Below are 23,848 nucleotides of genomic sequence, written 5' to 3'. Positions count from 1 at the left end.
AATCAAATAAAGAATAGGTATTTGAACTTGGGATAAAAAGAAAAAAGTTAATGAATTTCTGCCGTCAAGGACCTTACCTGATACACTATGAGAGAACATGTACAAAAGATACCGTGTACATGTAATTTAATTTCAAAGAGGGAAGTAATAGCAAATTATAGTGTCAGAAAAGGCATCATATGGGTAGTGTTCTTAGATCTGAGATTTAAAGAAAAATAAGGATCCTAAGAAACAGAGGCGAGGACAGAGTATATTATAGGAATTAGGACAGTATGTGCAAAAGCAGGAATGTGAGAGATAAAATTAAGCATGTGAGAATAAGCAAGACAGTAAATTTAGCTATTGCAAAGAATTTGTTCAAGGATGTAATGTATCACAAGACTGGAAATTTAGACTCAAGCAAAGTAGTGAATGGTTTTAACAACAAACAAGAGTTCAGGTTTGATCCTACAGGTAATAGTGAGCCTCTGGAACATATTGAGTAAGGGAGTACCATGGTCAGATATACACTTAAGAAATATCATTAGCAGCAGTGTGGCAGATGGATTGGAAAGAATAGAGATGATAGGTAGGGAAATAAAAAAAAGCTATTGCAATAGTCTAGAATAGATGGAGTATGATAAGCATTTGGATCACCACAGTGACTATAACTCTAGAAAAAGGAAGATAGATTTGAAGACATAGCAGTTGGCATGGAAAACTTAGTGTCAGAGTCTTAATTTTCTGCCTCTCCTACCAAATGAGAGATCAATTGAATGCCTGCAATAGTCATAGATTTCCTTTTTCATAGGGAACATTACTTGTCTACTATTAAATGATGTCTACAAATGTGCAAAGACTTCTGATCAACTTTATTGTATACCAGTCCAATGTGTCACAATATCTCCTGAACTTAGGATATGGTCTATTAGAGTTGCTATGGCCACAGAATATTAATCTCCTTACCACCAACATTATGATATACATTTCTTAATATTACCTAGATTGCTTTCAGATTCACTCTCTACAGCAAAACCCATATTTCAAATAACAGTTTGGTAACACTTAATAGTTTGCATTTCATTGGCAAAGTCTTCAAGAATCCAAGGACACCTCCAACCTGAAGTACTACAATAAGAGTATAAAAATTTTAAGTACAATCTCTTAGTAATAATTACTTTCATTTTTGAAGAGCTTTGTCATTCCATACAATAATTCATTTTGATTTCCCAGAATCTTAGAGAAGTAAGAAAAATTTTATATTTCCCTTTTTGTTTTTTCAGCAAATTTCTGATTTTACTGGTAGTGAAAACTCAATGAAGAAACTGCCTTTACTAATTTAGAATTATAGTATCATAGATCTAGAGCTGGAAAGACTTCACAGGCTTGCTAATCAAAACCTCACATGTTAAATCAGGTGTGAGCTTAACATTTGATGGGCTCTTTCTTTGGATTCACTTATTCACTCCCAACTTTTTCTCATACTATCAGATTTTGAATCTTTCTATGAGTATTGAAGCTGGCCATTCATATAAATCTATTGTTATATTTTAGCTCTTATGGGTCTAGAGATAACCTTGATTTAGGTGGGGTAGGTACATTTTTATTCAGGACTATAATGACTGGGCCCAAAAGATGTGCTTCTTGTTTACCCAAAATCAATTACAATACTACCATTGATTGAAACATGCAAGATATACTAAACACAAACAAAAAATTCAGAATATCACAGAATTTACTCAACAGAAGGCAAAATCCAGAAATAATCATAATGCTAATGTCCACTCATCTATATGAATCACAGTCTCCAGCTTCTGCACAAAAAGTTTATGTGGGATATTGCACATACATTAATGAACATAAGTAGAGAAACATACACACCTGAAACTACTCATGCTTCTGGACTCGAAGCCTTGATGTCTTTAATTAGAGTGGGGAAAATCTAAAACCTGCTAGGTGAAATCAGATTTCATCTAGTTGTTCATCCTCTGGTCCTCACATTTTCCTGTTGGTCAACGCCACTTTTTGATCACTTTCAGACCACAAGAGCCATGTCAGACTCTTTTGTTCCCCAGTTGAGAAAGTTTTACACTGTTTTAACAAAAATTTGAAAGTACAGCTCTTAGTAAGACATCTTTGAAGTCTTTTTTCCTTTCTATTTTTACCTCTATTAAACTGAAGAGGGAAGTGAATAATAACAGTCACTCCTAAAACGTTTCTCCTCTCTCAGACTGTAGGTGAGAGTGGAAAAACCAATTAACTCTTCAGTTTGAGAATTCTGCTTTCTCCAATCAGTTTTAGTAGCTACAGTGCTCTCCTCATTGGATTTTTTTCTAGCCTTTGCTAGGTTTCTTACTAGATTGACCCTGAAGTATCTGCTCTTATCTTCTGATTATCACATTGTTCAGTTCAAGGAATCTACATCATCATCTTCTCTCTTCCTACAGTTTTATCTGTATCCTCATTTTTCTCATTTTAGGCTTTTCATTTTCTCATCTTTTATCTTCATCTGACCATCTCTGGCTACCAATAACTCAAATCAGAGTTTCCGAGTAACTTATCTTCTAAAACTTGAAAAGCCACAAATCAACATTTCCATCAGAGAAAAAAATGGACAGTCAATCAATTAACCAGCATTGATTTAGAATGATTTATGTACCAGATCTAGTGCTAAAGTACTAAAAATTCAAAGAAAATCACAACATTCCCTCCTCTCATTGAGTCCATATTCTATTTATTCTATTATGTTGTTCAATCATCTCAATTATGTCTGACTCTTCATGGTCCCAATTGGAGTTTTATTGCAAAGATACTAAAGTGTGCCATTTCCTTCTCTAGCTCATTTTATAGATAAATTGCTGAGGAAAACAGCAGTAAATGACTTGCCAGGGTCACATAGCTAATAAGTATAGGAGTCTGGATTTGAACTTTGGAAGATGAATCATCCTGACTTCAAGCTTAGAACCATTAGTGCTCCCTTTTGTTGATGTTGGAGGAAGATTATAAATAATAAACAATTTTCTCATAGTCCCCAAACAGTTAAGTTTTTTGAAATTTTGCACATATATCGTTTAATACCCTAAAAATAGTCATATATTGATGAACATCAGTTCTTTTAGCTATTTCCACCTTCAGGCAGGATTTTTGCCTCAAGAAAAATTGCTACCTTTTTATTCCTATCAGAAGAGTCTAATTTTCCTTAGCAAGGGATTTTATCTAATCAAACAGATGTTATCAGTATTCAACACACCAATATTGTTTTTATTGCCCTTTCAGTAACTAAAAGATCCATTCAAGAGGTAACAACTTTCATAAAAATGTATAAATAGTGTAATACAGGGTTGCTAGCAGAAGCCTTTGTTTTTGCAAATTCACCTGTAAGCTGTCCTGGCAGTTAGATTTTAGAATGTTCAGAAAGTCAGTTAGAGCCTAAGGCTATAAATAGTGCTGAAGTTCCAACTGGTGGGTTTTTTGCTTTTTGACTTTGGCTTTGCCTGTTGGCTTTTGCCTTTTGGCTTGGCCTTGGCCTGTGCTGCTTTGTCTTTTGGAGCATTTGGACCTAGCTGATTTCTCTGGACCTCTCCCTGATCTTTCCATCTACATCCCTATTATTTCCCCTGAATATCCCTTTGGGCCGTGGGAGGAAGGGTGGGCTTGGTGGTTGGACATTGAGGGTTTGGCTTCTGTAGTAAAGTAGGGCATCCTTAAATTAACCCACCCCCTTATTTAGTGATCTGATAAATACTTTACTTCAGGGCAGTGAATCCTTCCTGACTGGGAGAGCCGGACTCTCTCAGTCTGACTCCCTTCTCTGTGACCCTTCCCCCAACACGAGCTTTCTCCCTAGTAGCAGTTACAAAACCCTGAAACCCTCTCTCCCTCAACTTATCCTTGCCCTCATTAAATCCCCTTTGTTACCTATACAAAAGCCTCTGGTGAATTATTGTATTGAATATTAAGACAAAGGGTAAAGTGGGAAGAATTTACTTTACTTTTTACTTCTTGAGGGAAACCGAGGTATCCATCTTGGACAGGAAGTACCCAGTTGAGACTTCCTGCAGACATTGAGTTCTCTGGCAGGGAGGAGCCTTTTGACTCCTCCTCCAGGGACCTTAGAAATTAACAAGAGAAAACCCTCCAGCCAGACCTAAACATTTCTGACTGGCCCAATTCCTCTTGTATCATAAAGATACTTACCCTGCCTGAAGATCCAGCCTATTTCCTCTCAGTATCCTCTGTCTCTAGCCTCAGTGATAAGCCTGTTTGAGCTGCCCCTCCTGTATACTCCCATCCATTCCCTTACCTTCCTATACATACATTCTCATTCATCCCTTCCCTACCCTCAGCTATCCCCTTCATTCCTTCATTCATTCCTCCTACAATCACCTATATCATCCTTTATTCCTCTTCACAACCCAGTTTGCTACACTTCTTTATAACAATAGGGACAGAAGTGACTTTCCCAAGGAACTAGGGAGCCAATAACTGTAAGAGTGCAATTTGACAAAGATTACTTACTACAGAGTCAATGCTCTGCAACTTAATCTTAGAAGATTGCTTGGGGTACAAAGATAGGTGGTTATATTCCCAACACCATAAGGACAATGTTTGCCAGGGTTCCGCTTGAACCCACATCTTCGTGAACAACAGTATTACCTCTACCATGGCTGATTGAATTTCATTTTTAAAAGATCATCAAAATGAGATAACACAATTAGAGTTAGAAAGTATATCAGAGACATCTATTCCAACCTGTATCTTAAAGAAAAATACTTTGAATTATGTTTTCTTACTCAAGTTTATAGATCCATTCAATAGCAAAAATAAGGTCTGAATTTTGGTCTTCTAATTTGAATCCCATTCCTTTTTAAATTATGGCATATCTTCCCATAAGTAATTAGAAGAAAGCTGATAGAAAAAAAATAGATGGATAGAATTACATGTAATGCATACTGAAGTTATATCACAGTTAGGGAAATATTTGAAAATATTCTCAATTTGTGCACTTATTTAAGTTTTTTATCTTGTTATCTACCTTCTGCAACAGACTGAATTCTCAAAGGGTTCTGAGAGATTATAAAAATAGTCAGAAAGTAGCATGTCTATCCTCAGTGAACATCTGAAAGCAGAATAAAAATAATAGCTAACATTTTAGTCCTTAACTAAATGCTAGGCACTCTACTCAACACTTCACAGTAATTATTTCATTTGATCATCATAACCTCCATGGTAGGTTGGTGCTATTATTGTCTCAATTTTACAGATGAAAAAAACAGAGGTTATCATTCACCTATTGTCATGTAGGTAGTATGCATCCAGGTATTGAGGCTTCCTGACACCAGTCTAGGCATGCTTGACTGAGCTACTTGGCTACCTAAACAAGTTGGGAAGAAATTACCTAGAAGAAACTAGATGCTTAAATGATGAGGAGGGAATACAGCCAGGTTGGAGAACCTGTGGCACATGCACCAGAGAGGGCTGCTCCCCTCCCCCTCTCCAGTCCAGCTTGAGGATGTTTCTCACATGACTCATCCCTCTGCCCAGTACCCCAAAGGGAGTGCTTCCTCTCTCTCCTTTCTGGAGTAAGGGGGTGATTCACATACTCTGTGAGGGTTGCAGTTTGGGCATTCAATCTCTAAATGGATCTCCATTACTGGTATAGAGGGAATTTTTTGAATCCATTACAAAGCAGTTGTACTTAATTTCTACAATTCTAATTCTACAATTTCTAATTCTTCAATCTGATGATAATGTGATTTTATATTGGATTTTGGGAAAAATAAAACAAGCATGGATTCATGGAGAATATAACAAAATAATTCCAGGTTTTCAAAAAAATTATCACATAAAAATTATGAGAGGGAATGAATTAGAACTACAAGGATAACTGAGAGTTTAGTTATTGCAAAGAAGAGCATATGTGTGATTATCAGAAAACTATAAATTTTCTTGAAAAAGGTTTATCCTCTAAATGTCTAGAGGATAAAATAGGATCCTGGACCCTTTACGAAATTTCCATCTGAAGTCAGGAACAAAAACTATTGGGAAAGTGTTAGGATAGTTCATGTCTACTCCTAAAAATTCTAAGTCAAAGTAAGTTTTACATCAATGCTAAACTCCAAAAGGGCAGGGGGTTAGAAGAAGAGAAATCCCCGGAAGACACTGTCTTCTGATTGGAAATACCCTGATTAGGGTATTTTTTGAAGACCTGGGTAAACTACAACAATGTTTTGCTTACTTGCACTCAGACGAGGTGGTAAATTTGATTCTTTCAACCAAAATAGTGCCATTGGGAGAAGAAAAATAGTCAAGTAAATCGGAAGTTGTATAAAACTATTCTTCTCTGTGCAAGAGTGATGTGGAAAAAAGTAGTTTAAAAAGAGGCTCTGAGAAGTAAGTAGAGAGGACTAGGTGGCAAATTAATAGCTTCTTCCAGGTAAATTGCTATAGGGTGTTTTGTAAGAGCCTATTTTTCCCCCTGCACTTTTTTGGACACCACAGTTATTCTCAATTCTGAGACATAAAGAGTTTGCATTCTAAGTGATCTTTAAAACAGTAAAAGCCTGAACTCATAAAAAAAGCCACTGAAGATTTGGAACATTAGGAAAAGATTCATAATGATGTGAAGATAACTTTCTATTTAGATGTTATAAAGGGAATAACCATTAAAAGGAAAAAAATGTGTCTTATTTCAGTATAGTAAGATTTTATCCTCATGGATACTGGAGAGATATATGGAAAGACTCACTGGATTTGGTATTAGTCCACCTAGTCCTGGACTTTGTCACATATTATACTTAAAACTTTGGGGAAACCATTTTGCTTTTTCAGGTCAGAGTTTTCTCATGTGTAAAAGGTGGGAGCTGAACTAAAAAAATCCTCTCAACCTTTCTAGCTCTAAGTGATATGAGCCTATAATTCTGTGATTCTCCTACTCCTGACCTGAAGCTTATTCTTAATGAGTTGTTATGGTAGGAATATATACATACATATATATATATATACATATACATATATACATATATACACATACACACACAAATGTGTGTATGAATATTCCATATATATCTGTGAATATACACAAAATATCTATATCTATATACCAATATATATCCATATATATATATTTATATTTATATCTATCTAACTGGGAACTTCTGAAGGTGAGCTTAATAATAAAGGTAATTGGATTTGAGACACATGGGATATTATTGCACCAAAATTCAAAGCCATACCCTATGATGTCACTATAAATTAATCATCCATATTCACAGTTGACACTTAATCCTAGGACTGCTTAACTAAGAGCCCCTGCCTACTGGCTTCCCTGTTTTCCTTAAGGATAAAACAAATACCATCTTATGCAGGAAGCCTTTCCTTCTCTTACTTCTTCCCAATACTCTTGCTATCCTTCTGAGATTACTATTTATACTATATAAAACATATTTTTAAAATGTTTAATTATTTATTTGTTGTCACCCTCATTAAGTTGCAAGGTGCTTGTGGGCCAAGACCATTTTACCATTCAATAAAACAAACAAACCAGTTATTAGCACTGTACCAGGTGCTGAATAAGTGCTTGTTGAGTGACTGACAGAAGGTTAAAAATCTAAGGAGAGTGTAGCCACTGATAAAGACACAATTTTAAGTTAAAGAGAATATTTATTGTTTATAAAACATTTAATAGACACTGTATGGTTCTCTTCACAGGAATAAATTAATAAAAAAAACTACTGAAAAGAGAATTTTCCCCTCAGAGGATAAATTTCAAGAAGAAAATGAGACAGGATGACCAGATAAGAAAATTGTAGTAATATCTTATAACAAAAAGATAAGAAACTAAACTGCTGTAATTACTGTGGTTTTTGTATTTATTCACTGCAGTGAATAGAAAGAAAAAGAAAAAAAAAACCTAAGATAATATTAAGAAAGAATGACTAAGAGGTATTAATTGATTGGAAAAAGGCAAGAGATGAGAATAACTTTAAATGTGTTTCTGGAGAATATTTTCCGTAGGTAGTTATATTTACTAACATTAATAAACTCTATCCTACCATTGAATATCCAACATGTTGATTGGTACAATTTCTACTTTCATAATCTTCAAATCAATCAGAAGCCTAAATACTCTGAATAAGTGATTGTCAATCCCTTTGAGAGTGCTTTATTGATAGCACAGTTGTTAGCTTTACAGATTGTACATTTCTCAGAGCTTCTTCTATATTTCTTAGTTCAATGAAATAAAAGATTCTTAGGGGGAAAATTTTCAATGACCACAAAGAGGAGAGAAAGACGAAGAAGTTACAGATTTGTTTTAGAAGTGATAGACTTAATTTTGTCCAATTCCATTATTTTATATAACCTACAGAAGTGAGACATGCCCATGATAAATGAAAGAATAACGGACTTAAATTTGAACCCAGGCTCTCTGACCTATAATATGCCGTTTTCAGAGATAGGGACAGTTAAATTAGAGTGCTTGCTGGTTCTTTGTATTCAAGGAGAATCCTTGAAACAATAACCATGGTAGAATTTCTGCCCTTTTGAAAGGAGAAAAGGCTATATATACTCCTTGTTTTTTAATGAAATATTAATGCCTATATCATATAGCAATGATGGATAATAAGGAGACACAGCAAATTTATAAAGTGCTGATCAATTAGTAATGGAGCACTAACCTCCTTTTACAATAGAGAAGAGGAATAAGTTAGGGAAACTATGAGTAGTACCAAAATAGAGCCAGGGACATTTTGTTGTTGTCATTTCAAAGTACATGATAAGATGATTAAGAATTCTTTTTCTCTGATCAAATTCCCAGAGAAAGGGATCTTACTCTCCAAGCTATGCCAAATGATATACAAAATACATACTTAAGAACATCAGGAGGTAAATGAGGAGAAAGAGAGTGAGAGACAGAGACATAGAAAGATAAAGACAGAAATAAAGATGGAGAAACAAAGACAGAGAGAGAGAGGTATATAGCTATATAGAGAGGGTTAGATTGAGAGATGGAGTGGATAAATATATAGATAAATTGATTCATTCCACATTTTTCCCAAGTATGATTTGTTTCAACTCTTATTTAAGATATCCCTGGGGATAGATGAATAAACAAGTTTTGAGTGCAATTTATACCTGTTTGCACCTTCAAACCTTGCACCTCAATCCAACTTTCATTCCCCACACAGTAAGATACCATGAGTTCTACAGTAAAAAATAAAGGATGGAAGACCAAAGGGAAAGTAGGAATAAATGGGAGGAGTAAGAAAGAGACAGATGTTCATAGTAGAGTCCAGAAGGGAAATGCAAAGTATATACTAATATTAAAATGACCGTCTTCTTTTCCCTTATCTATATAACTATTTTCTTATCAATTTCTCCATTTAAAAATCAGAATGGTTTTCATATATCTTATAATTTTTTTCAATGCATATTTCCTCTACTAGTAATCCAATTAAACACACACATGTACACACAGATATGTCTTCCAATGAGGTGGGGTTATAAAGATAAATAGCAGCTACAAAAACAATAAAAACATTTTTAACAAGAAGCTTCCTTTTTATTGGGAAAATATCATGAATTCACCGAAGTAAATATAAAGTAAATCACAAGTTGTACAAAGTAGTTATTAGAGGTATGGAGGGAGGGCTAACAAGCAGAGAAATGAATGACTTACTTTGCCATTGTATAAACATTTTTCAGTTTACTTCAGATGCCTTATTTTCAAAATAAGGCATCTAATTATAGTACAGTTACATGGGAGAGCTAACTATTGAAATGATCATAAAATTTTTTGGAAATAAGTCTTGCACAAGCTCTAACTAGGAAATAAAGAGAATACAGTGTGAACTCTTACTATTTCCTTGCAATAGTACTATCACTTAAAATAAAACTATTTTGAAGTCTTTTACTAGACTGTCTAAAATACATTTACAGCTGTGATAGTGACAGCATGAAGTTAAACAGATTGACATGAAAAACCAAATAAAAAATTAATAGAGTACCTCTGAAGAGCAGATGGAGAGCAATTAATTTTATAAGTCAAAGTTTTCTATGTTTGTCTAAATTTTCAGTGATACATATTTTATTTTATAGTCTACATTTATTTATTTAAAGCATATCAAATAGAAAAGCCACCTTCTGAAGTAAGCATTTAAAATTATTCCCAAACTTTCTTGTTCAGTATGTTTGACCTTTAGTTTAAAATATTTCCTACAAATGATTTTTTTCAGGTCCCTTAAGTCAGTTCTCCCCAAAGTATTTAAACATGTTTAAGATTACAGAAATTGAACAAAGAGGCATAATATTAGAAAAAAATATATATATATATATTTCATTTTCTTTTTCTAAAATTTGTCAATTATTTTATTTTCTTTAATGACCATCATTTTTATTCAGAGTTCCAAATTGTCTCCCACCTTCAGCCCCTTGGTAACCAATTGAGAGTGCAAGTGATCTAATCCAAATATACATATGAAGTCATATGAAAATAATTCCATATTATGTTGCAAAAAAGAAAAAAGTGAAAAATATATACTTAAATTACACTCAGACCTCATTGGCTCTCTCTGGAGCAGGGCAGTATTTTTCATCATGAGCCCTTTGGAACTGTCATGAATCATTGAATTGATCAGAATAGCTAAGTCTTTCACAGTTTATTAATATGATGATCTTACTATAATATGGATGTTGTTCTACTGTTTTTGCTCACTTCACTTTGAGTAATTTCATAAAAGTCTTCCCAGGTTTTAATTTTTGAAAATCTCTTTCATTTCTTACAGTACAATTGTATTCAATCACCAACATATGCAATAATATTGTTCAACTATACCCCAATTTATGGGCATGTCCTTGATTTGCAAATCTTTGGCACTATAAAAACAGGTACAAAATTTTTTTTATACATATAGGTCATTTTCAGTTTTCTTTGTGCTTTTGGGGATAAAAACTAGCAGGGTATTACTGGGTCAGAAGGAATACATAGTTGTAAAGCTCTTTGGAAATAGTTCCAAATTGTTGCTCAAAATGATTGAACTAGTTCACAACTCCACAAAAATATATTTATATAAATATTACTTTTTTGAAATTTGCAGTATTTATTACTTACTTCTGTCATATCAGCTAATCTGATAGATGGTACCTCAGAGTTTTGTTTTGTTTTAATTTAAATATTTTATTTTTATATATTTTCCTAGTTATATGTAAAAATAATTTTCAACATACATTTTCAAAAATTATAAAATCCAAACTCTCTCCCCCCTTTCTTTCCCTTCTCCCATTAAGAAAAGGTAAATGCTTTTATAATTTGTTCTGGACAATACTGTGTTATCATGGCAAACACACTTCCATATTGGATATTGTTATAAGAATATTCTCATTCAAAGCCAAAATTTCAAAATAAAACTGTAAATAAACTGATATGAAAGATACTACACTATGATCTGCATCTGACTCCAACAGTTATTTCTCTAGAGGTGGATAGTATTCTCAATTATTAGTCCCTCAGAATTGTCCTATATCATTCATTCTTGAGAGTAGCCAAGTCTTTCACGATGTAAGGATTAAATTTCAATGGTTTAGCTAAAATATATAAAGATTATAAATAATATTTATGGTTGCCAATTCAAAGTATTATTGCTCAAAGTTGAAATTACTTTAATAGCTTTTATTTACAAAAAAGGTGGAAAGAGTGAAAGCAGAGAAATAACAAAAGGTAGAGAAGACATTAGATTAGCTAATCTAACTAGATTTTGCTCTGGTGCTTGACTCAGCCAGGACTTGTTGACCTTCAACAGGAATTAAACTCTCTCCAGAAGACAGGAAGGGAAAGCCAGGTATCCACTCACCCAAATTCCCTCCAAGAGGCAGGTCAAGACAATGATTGGAGCTGGAGATTATTCTTGAGGCTGGCTTTCTTCCTTGAACCTACCTTCTTCTTGAAGCCAACTTCCTTCTTGATGTCCAATTCCTTCTTAAAGCCTACTACTTTCTTGGAGTAGACTTCCTTACCTAGCCCCAGAAATTCAGGACCTTTTATAGTGGATTCTTGTCTCTTCCCCTTTTCACGGGGGCCAATCACAGCTTCCAAATTGTCTAGCACTGCCCAGTGGGCAGTGTTTGTGGGAACTGGTTCTCACCTTTTGGAGGGGTGAATACTCATCAAAAGGGTTTACAGATTCCTGGCTGATTGAGTTTCTGAGTGTGTAGATTCTCTATGTCAGTGATGGGCAAATTTTTTAAAGAAGGGGCCAAAGGAAAGGAAATACTTATCTGTCAGTCTGTTTCTTGGGCAACTCTTTAGATGTTTCATTGTATTTTATTCTACTCATTTTATTTGTCAGATTAGGAAAAATGTTGCAGGGCAGGATAGAACATTTCAGGGGGCTGTATTTGGCCCACGGGGCCATAGTTTGTCCATCACTGCTCTAAGTACTTTGTGAGCTCCTCCACCTACTTCAAGCTTTTGTTGCTTCAATCAAAAGATAGATAAAGGAAAGTTAATCCTGTCTTCATAATATGGTGAGGTACTAAGTAGGAGTACTTACGTTATTGTTAACTGAAGTGTTAGCTCTAGGCAAAGAGAATAATGGATTCCCTTTCACAAATGTAAACTCAAAGAGAACAAAGAATTCCTTTCTACAGTAATTAATCATCCTACTGATATTGCTGTTACTCTTTACATTGTTCTCTCTGTTCTGCTTATTTCACTCAATATTAGTTCATTTAGATTTTTCAGTCTTTTTTTCTGAAATCATCCTACTTATTTCTTATAGCAAAATAGTATACCATTACCAGCATAAATCTCAATTTGTCAGCCATTTCCCAATTGATGGACATCCCCTCAGAGACTTTTTAAATTTACATTTGACTACCTTAAAATGAATTAAGCAATTTGTCAATTAATTATTGTTAACTTTGATTTCTTTTGATAATTGTTTTTTATAAACTGATAATTCATCATTTGGAAAATGGGTCTTATTTTAATAATTTGTTTTGATTCCTTATATATATTTGAGGAATAAGACTTTTATCAGAAAAAAAATTATAGAAGTTGTAATTTTTTCCCTAAATTTCTTTCCATTTAATTTCAGCTGAATTAGATTTGTTAGTATGAAACTTTTAATTTTGTATGGTGAAAATTATCCTTTTTTTCTGTTATTCTATCTTTTATTTGGTCATTAAAAATCTTCCCTTCTCATCCAAAATAACAAAGTGATTTTTTTCTTTGTCCTCTTAATTTTCTTATGATATTGCCCTTTATTTTAAATCATGTCTCCATTTTGAGGTTATTCTGGCCTTCATTGTGTGATATTTTTCTATATCTAGTTTCTGTCAGACTGTGTTCCCTTCTTTCCAGAAGTCTTAGCAAAAATGACTTAACCTCAAAGCTTACTTTAAAAAATCAAATAACTTGTTGTTGGGTTCGTTTTACTCACATATGTTACCTAACTTCTCTATTACATTAATCAACATTCTATTTACTATCCAATACCTGATAGTTTTGGTCATCTCACTTTTATAGTATAATTTTAAATCCAGTGTTTCTATGCTTCTTTTATCTATTTTTATTAATTGTTTTGATAATCTTTACCTTTTTTTCAGATGTATTTTATTTTATTTTCTATAGCTCTATAAAATTATTCTTTGGTATTTTGATTGGTATAGGACTCAATAAGTAAATGTGTTGAAGTAGAGTTATCATTTTGCTGTATTGACACCCTACACACAAGCAATGACTATATCTCCAATTATTTCAAAAATGGATATGTTTTCAATATTAATATTTTGTTGTTGTTTAGTCCTTTTCAGTCATATCCTACTCTTCTTGACCCATTTTGAGGTTTTCTTAACAAAGATAGTGGCAGGGTTATACATTTCCTTCTCCAGATTATTTTACAGATGAGAAATGGAGGCAAACAGGGTTAAGTGCTTGCCTAGGATCACACAGATACTAAAAGTGAGACCAGATTTGAATTCATTAAGATTAGACTTCTTGACTCCAGGCTCAGTGCTTTATTCATTGGGCCACCTAGCTTTGTATTTATGCCACAGAATTGAAAAACAAAACAAAACATCAAGTATATTCCTTCAGGAGAAATTTAGATTTAGGTCTTGCCCAGTTTGGAACTCTGTATTTCTTGATTTAATTGAAATAAACATTTGATTAGTTTAATTTGAAATAATCATCTGGGGAATAATGGTAATACTTGAGTAAGAATTAGTGGTAAATATATGCAGAGGTGTATGTATGCATATTCATATACCCATATATCTGCATATATATAGTACATGTATATTTATATGTACACACATACATCTATACAAGCATACCCATATTTTACATGCTTAAGATGTCTCTAAGAATATGTACATAATACGTGTATATATGTGTACACATATCTATAGATATATACATGTGTATATATATACATATGTGTATCAATGTAAATGGGTGTACATATACACAAAATTATATAGATGCAAAAGCTATGGGTCTATAGTGAGGAAGACCTTAGTTCAAACTCAGTATCCACTTCCTAGTTATATGACCTTGAACGACTCACTTAAATTTAGTTTGTCACAATTTCTTCAACTTTAAAATGTGAAAAATAATATTCCCTAAATTCCAAGAGTTACTGTGATTGACAAATGAAATATTTTAAAGCTTTTTGTAAAGTGTTTTGCATCTAGCAAACTCTTAATAAATATTATTCATTTTTGTCCTCCCTAGTCATAGCACTGTATAAGACCATCAATTTACTTCATAGTCAAATCAGTTATTTTGCATTTAATATATAAAACTTGTGAAACAGTAAAAAGGAATAATTACCATAATTGTTTTTCTTTCTCACAAAAATACATAAAAAGGGTAACACAATCTAATATTTTGTTATTAAAATTAGAGATCTTTTGGGAATGGCAGTGAAAATTCCTGGAAGAACTAATAAAATGTTTTAAAATCAAATCAAAGTGATAGTGAAAATAATTAAAGGAAGGAAAGAAAATTCTGAAAATACAATTAAAAGTCTGGGGAAATAGATTCTTTACAATTGTACTAATGAGAAAAAAGATACAAAATTTCACTGATGGAAATTATTAATTAAAATGTAGAAATTTTCAAATGGAGAAAGAGGTGCAAAGATCTGATTAAAAGAGATAAGGAGAGTAATTGCATCTTGATAAAGGTAGTATAGGCAATAAAGTAATATTAGTATGTAACATATATGCACCAAATGCATAGTTTCTAGATATTTAAAGGAGAAACTAAAGGATCTTAAGGAAAAAATAGACAGTAAAACTAGTAATAGGAGACCTCAAACTTCCCCTTTCTGAACGAGATGAATCAAAAAATAAAAAATAAATGAAAAAGAAGTAAAGGAAGTGAATGAAATTTTAGAAAATTTAGATAAAATAGATATGTGGAGAAAATGGAATAGAGATAGAAAGAAATATACCTTCTTTTCAGTAGTTAATGGTACATATATAAAAATTGACCATGCACTAGGACAAAAAACTTTACATCCAAATGGAGAAAAGCAAAAATAATTAATGCAATTTTTTCTATCTTAAGCAATAAAAACATAATCAATAAAGGTATATTAAAGACAAATTAAAAATAATTGGTAACTAAATGTTCCAACACTTTTAAGACAGGTGGGTTGAAGAAAAAATTATTGAAACAATAAATTTTTTCATCAAAGAGAATGATGATGAGGAGACAACACATCAGAATTTATCAGATATAGTCAAAGCAGTATTCAGGGAAAAACATATCCCTGAATGTATTTATCAATAAAATAGAGAAAAAAACAGATCAATGAGCTGGACATGTAACTAAACAATTAGAAAAAGAACAAACTTAAAATCCCCAATTAAAGACTGAATTGAAAATTCTAAAAATCAAAGGATAAATTAATAAAATTGGAAGTAAAAGAATTATTGAACTAATAAATAAGAGTAGGAGTTATTTCTATAAAAAAAAACAAATAAAAGAGAATATTGGTTAATTTGGTTTTTTTTAAGAGAAAGAACAGAATAAAATTAGTAGTATCAAAAATGAAAAGGCTGGTTTCACCTTCAATGTACAGGAAATTAAAGCAATCATTTGGAGCTATTTTACCCAACTATATGATACAAATTCAGTAATCTAGGTGAAATGGATGAATATTTACAAAAATATAAGTTGCCTAGATTTCCAAAAAAGAAAACAAAATACTTAAATAATCTCATCTCAGAAAAAGGAAATTGAACAAGCTATCAATGAACTCCCTTAAATAATTCCCTAGGGGCATATAGATTCATGAGTAAATTCTATCACATGTAAAGAACAATTAATCCTAATACTATACAAACTATTTGACAAAATAAGCAATGAAGGAATACTACCAAATATTTTTATGACATAAATATAACTGATACATAATCAGGAAGAAGAAAAACTAATGAAGAAAATTACAGATTAATTTCTCTAATGAACATTGATGGAAAATATTAAATGAAATATTAGCAAAGAGACTACAACAATAAGTCACAAGGATTATTCCCTATTCCCAGGTAACATTTAGACCAGGAATATAAGGCTAGTTTAACCATATCAATAATCAAACTAACATAAATCACATGATTATCTTAATAGATGCACAAAAAGCTTTTGAGAAAATGCAACACCCATCACTATGAAAAACACTAGAAAGCATAGGGATAAAAGGACCTTTCATCATGATAATAACTAGTATTTATTTAAAACTATCAGCAAGTATCATCTGCAATGGGGATAAGTTATAAACCTTCCCAATGAAATCAGGAGTGAAGCAAGAATGCCCATTTTCAGTACTATTATTTAATATTATATTAGAAATGCAAGCTTTAGCAATTAGAGAAGAAAAAGAAATTAAAAGAATAAAGGTAGGCAATGTGGAAACTAAACTATCGATCTTTCCAGATGATATGATGGCATAATTAGAGAGTCCTAGAAAGTCAACTTAAAATTGTTTGAAATAATTAATTGCAGGATACAAAATAAACTCACACAAGACAAAATATTTCTATACATTTCCAGCAAAGCCCAAGAGGAAGAGATAGGAAAAAATCCTACACTTAAAATCACTCTAGGCAATATAAAGTACTTGGAAATCTATTTGCCAAGACAAATGCAGGAATCTTATCAATACTTTTGCAAAACATTTTTCACACAAATAACCTCAGATCTAAACTTGTGGGAAAAAATTATTGCTCATGGGTAGTCCAAGGTAATATAATGAAAATTAATATCCTAACTTAATTAATTTACTTATTCTCTCCCATATAAATAAACCTACAAAAGAGTACTTTATAGAACTAGAAAAAATATTAACAGAATTTATCTGGAGGAACAAAAGATCAAGAATCACAAGGGAACTAATGAAAAAATATGTGAAGGATGGTGGCCTAGCAATATTAGATATTAAATTGTACTATAAAACAGCAATATTTAAAATGATTTGGTACTCATTAGGAAAAAGAAGGATGGAATGGAATAGACTAGAGATAAATTATATCAGCAATCTAGTGTTTGATAAACCTAAGATCCCAGCTTTTGGGATAAGAACTCACCTTATGCTGGGAAATTTATAAAAGATTGTGGCAAAAATCAGGTTTTGATCAATATCTCACAGCCTATGCCAAGATATGTTCAAAATGAGTATATAATTTAAACACAAATAAGAAAAGTATGTAATGCAAAAGTTGCAAGAGGGGCTTTCGCTCTTGCAGGGGCCCAACTGAAAATTTCTGGCAGTTGGAAGCCTTAGAATTCTGAAAGAGTTCAGTTGGTCCCTGATGCTTGAACAGAGCAGAAGGATCAAGCAGAGCTCTTTTTTGGCTTTTGGTTTGCTTTGGGCTGTGTTTGTCTTTAGACAATTTGTACCTAGCTAATTTCTCTGGACCTCTCCCTGACCTTCTCCATATTATTTCCCTGTTTTCCCTGCCTGTTTCCCCGGGGATCTGGGAGGCAGGGTGGCTTTTGGGTTTTTAGTGAAAAGACTGTGGGTTTAGCTTTCCCCAATAGGCAAGGACACACTTGAATTCAAACTATCCCTTTAGTATATCCTCTACCTTAAAGCAGGCAAATCTTCCTCAGCTGAGAGAGCAGGTTCTCTCTCAGTCTAACCCATTCCTGAGACCCTCCACCATCTTGAGTTTCTCTCTAGCAGTTGTCAGAAACCTCAATCCCCTCTATCCTTCCAGACCACCGTGAAACTTGGTCACATAATTAGACCCTCTAGAGCAGGGCTTGGCAATGCATGGCTCTTGAGCCATATCTGGCTCTTTTGAGGACCAGATATGGCTCTTTCCACAGGAGCCATAAAGTCAATTTTTTTTCAGGCGCTGTTACAGGATCATGAACTGTTACAGGAGAGCACACTGTAATCACTCTATGGCTCTCACAAAAATACATTTTAAAAAATGTGGTGTTTATGGCTCTCACAGCCAAAAAGGTTACTGACACCTGCTCTGGAGAATATTTGTGTTGAAGAAACTAGGCAAAGGGGATGGGGAAGGAATAATTCTCTTTGATTTCCTGAGGGAAACTGGAGGCATCCATCTTGGGAGGAAGTAGTTGCCTAACACTTCCTCTTGAATCCCTTCAATTTCACTGACAGGAAAGAGCCTTGTGATTCCTCAAGTCAGATTCAAACCACTTCTGTCTGGCCCTATTCCTTGTGTCTGTAAAAGTACCTTTCCTGCCTGGAAGGGTTCATCCTATTACCCTAATATCCTCTGTCTCTAGCCTGGGTGTCTAGTCTGTGTCAGCTCCCTCTCCTGAACACCTCACACCTGTACCCTTACCATCCAAATACCACCTTGTTCATTTCTCCCTAAACCCAGTCATCTCCTTCATTCCTCTCCTATTACCTCAATCACCTTTTACCCTCTGTCACTCAGCAAGGGAAGGAGATTACCCCCTAGCTTTGTGTACCCCCCATTTTGTCCATTACAAGTAGAAGTAAATTAGGGGAACATGGAAGAGTTTATTTGTCAGAACTATGGATATGAGAGGAATGTATGACCAAATAAGAGATAGAGAATATTACAAGATGTAAAATGAATAATTTTGATTGTATTAAATTAAGAGTTTATGTTCAAACAAAACCAGTGCAAGATTAGAAGGGAAACAAAAAAATGGAAAAAATTTCATAATAAATTTTTCAGATATATTAGTCTCAGTCTTATCACTCAAATATATAAAGTACTAAGTTAAACTTATTAGAATCAAATGGTCAAAGGATATGAACAGATAGTTTTCTGATGAATAAATCAAAGCTATCTTTAATTATATGAAAAAATGTTCTAAATCATTCTTTTTTAGAGAAATGCAAATTAAATAAAAAAACAACTCTGAGGTACTACCTTACACTGATCAGATTGGCCAATATGACAGTGAAGGAAAATGATGAATGTTGGAAGGGATATGGCAAAATTGGGACACTAATGTATTGCTGGTGGAGTTGTGAACTGATCCAACCATTCTGGAGGGCAAATTGGAATTATACCTAAAGGGCTATAAAACAATGCATACCCTTTGATCTAGTAATACCACTCCTAAGTCCGTATCTCAAAGATATTAAAAAATGTGAAAGAACTTGCTTGTACAAAAATATTTATAGCCATTCTTTTTTCTGGTGGCAAAAAAATTAGAAAACTAACCGGATAATCCTTAATTGGGGAATGGCTAAACAAATTGTGATATATAATGGTGATAGAATACTATTGAGCTATAAGGAATGATGAACAGGATATTTTTAAAATGAGCTGAAAAGATTCATGTGAACTGATATAGAGTGAAATAAGCAGAACCAAGAAAATTTTGTACACAACAATAGCAATATTGTAGAATAATCAAATTTGATAGATTTAGTTACTAACAGCAATAAAATGATCCAGAAAAATTCTGAGAGACATATGAAAAGGAATGCTATCCAACTACAGAGAAAGAACTGTTGGAGTAGGAATGCAGATGAAAGCATATGATTTATGACTCGTTTATTTCGGTTTATGTTTGGAGGTTTGTGTTTTATATTAGTCATTTACAAAAATGAATAATATAGAAATATGTTTTCTGTGATAACATAGGTATGACCCATATTGAATTGCTTGCCAGCTACAGGAGATGGGTAGAAAGAAAAGAGGGAGATAATTTGAATCATATTAGTTTGGAAAATGTGTGAAAATTATTTTTATTAAAATCAAATTAATAAATAATAAAAATCAAATAAAAATGCTGTACAGAATTAATAATAATAATAATAATAATAATATCTACCAGGAATATTACCCAGATTTAAAAGCTCCCAGGTCAAAGAGAAAATATTTCAAATAATAAGAAATAAACCACTCTAATTTCATGGAGCCACAGTCAGGGTCACACAAGGTTTATCAGTCACTACATTAGAGAAGTAGAATTCTCCTTAGAATATATTCTGGAAGCTTAAAGAGATAATACTACAACTAAGAAAAATATGCCTAATGAAACTCAGTATAATATTTCAAAGGAAAATGGATATTTAATAAAATAGAAAACTTTTAGGAATTCCTGATGAAATGATCAAAGTTATAGGGAAATGACTTTCAAATAAAAGATTCAAGAGGAACAAAAAGAAATAAACATGAAACACAAATCATAAAGAACTTAATAAATTTAAATGCTATATCATTCTATATGGAAAATGGTACATGTATCATTTAAGAACTTTTGACATTATTATGGCATCTAAATGGATTCTGCAAGTATAAAAGGCACAGAATGAATCAATTACATGAGTATAATGTAAAAACTGATAGGCAAGAAAAAGTGAAAGGAGAGAAGGGGAAATAGAGATGAAGAATCAGGGAAATTTAATAATATAAAAGATGTATTCAAAGAGCATTTATAGTAAAGGGGGAAATGGTGAGGGAGGACTTCAAAGCTTGAACTTTGTTGTCATCAAACTGATTCAGAGAGGGAAGAAAACACACACAGAGAGACACTCTCAGACAATTGGGTATAGAAATAATTTTCAGCCAATATGGAAGAAGGAGAGATATGGGATAAGACCAAAGGGGAAGAATGATAAAATGGAGAGCACATTAAAGGAAGCAGTTGTCAGAAATAAAATGGAATTTTGAGGAGGGATAAGATAAAAAGAGCTAGAAGCATAGGGTGGAAAGAAATGTACTTGTAGCAATCATAACTGTGAATATAAATGGAATTAACTCACCCATAAAATAGAATCAGAAAGAATAATGGGTTTGAAACTAGAATCTTCTGTGTTATTTTTAAGATAAACACTTGAAATAGAGAAATATACAGATTTTTAAAAAGAGAACACATTGGAGTACACTCTGTTATGCTTCATTTGAAGTGAAAAAAGATGGGTATAGCAATTACAATTATGATCACAAACTAAAGTCAAAAGAGATATAATTAAAAGAGGTAAACAGGTAATGTATATCTTTCAAAAATGTAAGATAGAAGCCAGACCTAGGATTAGTCTTCCTAAGTGTAAATATGGCTTCAAACACTTTATGCCTATGTGACCGTGAGAAAGTCACTTAAAACACAATTGCCTAGCCCTTTCCACTTTCCCTCCTTGAAACTGATACTTAGCATTTATTCTAAGACAGAAGATAAGGTTTTTAAAAAAATTAAATGAAATAAATCATCTAAAATGACATGACATCAAAACTAAATCTACATTTATCAGTTGTCCCACAATCCAGATACTTAAGGGAAAAGTCATATTAAATAAAGGAGGAAATAGATAGTAAAAGTATACTACTGGGAGTCCTTAATTTTTCCCTCTCAAAATTAGAAAAAATATCTACAAATAGATTAAATAAGAAATATATTAATGAGAATAATAGAATCTTATAAAAGATATGTTAGAACTCTGGAGAAGTGATTGGAGAGTAAAAGGAATACACCTTTCTCTCAGCTACATATGCCACCTACAAAAAATAGACATAAATTAGATCATAAAAATTCACAAGCAAATGCATGAAAGCATAAGTATTAAATGAATCCTTTTCAGGCCTTGATCCAATAAAACTTATTTTACCTGGGTTAAGATGGCGGCAGAGTAAGAAGCAGCTCTCAACCTCCCCTGACTGAAACACACAAAACTCCTCAAGGGGACATAAAAACAAGTCCAGACGAACAGAGGAACACCACAACAGGGCACAGCGTGGAAGGTACGTGGAAGCGAGGCATTTCCATGCTATAAAGGGGTGAAACAGTTCTCACTAAATCGCGAGCTGAGCAACCACCCCACCCCCAACCCCTCCACATACACCACCTATAGTGCTGAAGCCAGTTAAAAAGAAATAGAGCGAGTTTGGGGCACCCATCAAGTCATTGGCAGCTCCGGGGCCTGTCCCTGAGAGCAGCAAGATTTGGGACTCCAAAAAGCCAAAGAACGCATGTGAAATCTGAGCGCGGGCTTAGGGCGCAGAGCACGGGAGCAGAGCTCAGGCTGGCTCAGAGCTCAGGCTCCTCAGAGGCATGGGTGGAGGCAGACACAGCCACGAGCTAAATCTCTGAAACCCTGAGGGGGGAACCAGCATAGACAGGTATACGACTGTGGAGTCAGTGCCCTGAGACTTGTAAAAAATCCTCTGGCAGAGGATCAAGCAAGGGGTCCACCAGGGGGCTTGACCGCAGACAGACCCTGAGCGCGAGGATAAACCTGAGAAGCTGCTGGGCTAACGATGGCTACTCAGTCTCAGGAAGTTCAGAAGAGAAAGATTAACAACAAGAAAAAGAAGTCTTTAACACTCGACAGCTTTTACACAGAGAAAATCCAGACAACCGAGCAAACAGAGGAGGAGAACAAACAAGCATCTGGACCCTCCTCAAATAAGGAAAACTCCTCACAAGCTATGGAAGAGTTCAAAACTGAGATTTTGAGGAAAATGGAAGAGATCTGGCAAGAAAATAACAGTTTAAAAGGTAGAATCTTGCAATTGGAAAGTGAGGCTCAGAAACCAAATGAACTGATAAGCAAATTGAACACCAGAAATGACCAGATTGAAAAGGAATACCAGAAGATTATAGCCGAAAACCGAAAGATTATAGCTGAAAACCAATCCCTAAAGGCCAGAATTGAGCAATTAGAAGCTAATGATCTCTCAAGACAACAAGAACAAATAAAACAAAGTCAAAAGACTGAAAAAATAGAAGGAAACATGAAATATCTCAATGAGAGAGTGACAGACCAAGAAAACCGGTCTAGAAGAGACAATTTGAGAATAATTGGTCTTCCAGAAAAACCAGAAATTAATAGAAACCTGGACTCCATACTAACAGAAACAATTCAGCAAAATTGCCCTGAAGTCCTACAACAAGAGGGCAATATAGACATTGAAAGGATTCATAGAACACCTGCGACATTCGATCAAGAAAAGAAAACACCCAGAAATATAATTGCCAAATTCAAGAGTTTCCAAGCAAAGGAAAGAATATTACAAGAAGCCAGAAAGAAACAATTCAAATATCAAGGAGCACCAATCAGGATCACACAGGATCTGGCAGCCTCCACGTTAAAAGACTGCAAGGTTTGGAATACGATATTCAGAAAGGCAAGAGAGCTGGGCCTGCAACCACGGATCAACTACCCATCAAAATTGACTATATATTTCCAGGGGAAAGTATGGGCATTCAACAAAATTGAAGAATTCCAGGTATTTGCACAGAAAAGACCAGGGCTAAATGGAAAGTTTGATATCCAACCACAGAAATCGAGAGAAACATGAAAAGGTAAATAAGATACAGAGGGGAAAGAAAGAAAACTTATAATTTTTAAATTTGCCTTTTTAAGGGCCTCAGTGAGATCTAATTATCTGTATTCCT

Source organism: Gracilinanus agilis, chromosome 1 (assembly GCF_016433145.1).
Source record: "Gracilinanus agilis isolate LMUSP501 chromosome 1, AgileGrace, whole genome shotgun sequence".
Classification (NCBI taxonomy): domain Eukaryota; kingdom Metazoa; phylum Chordata; class Mammalia; order Didelphimorphia; family Didelphidae; genus Gracilinanus; species Gracilinanus agilis.
Note: the sequence above shows the minus strand (reverse complement) of the source record.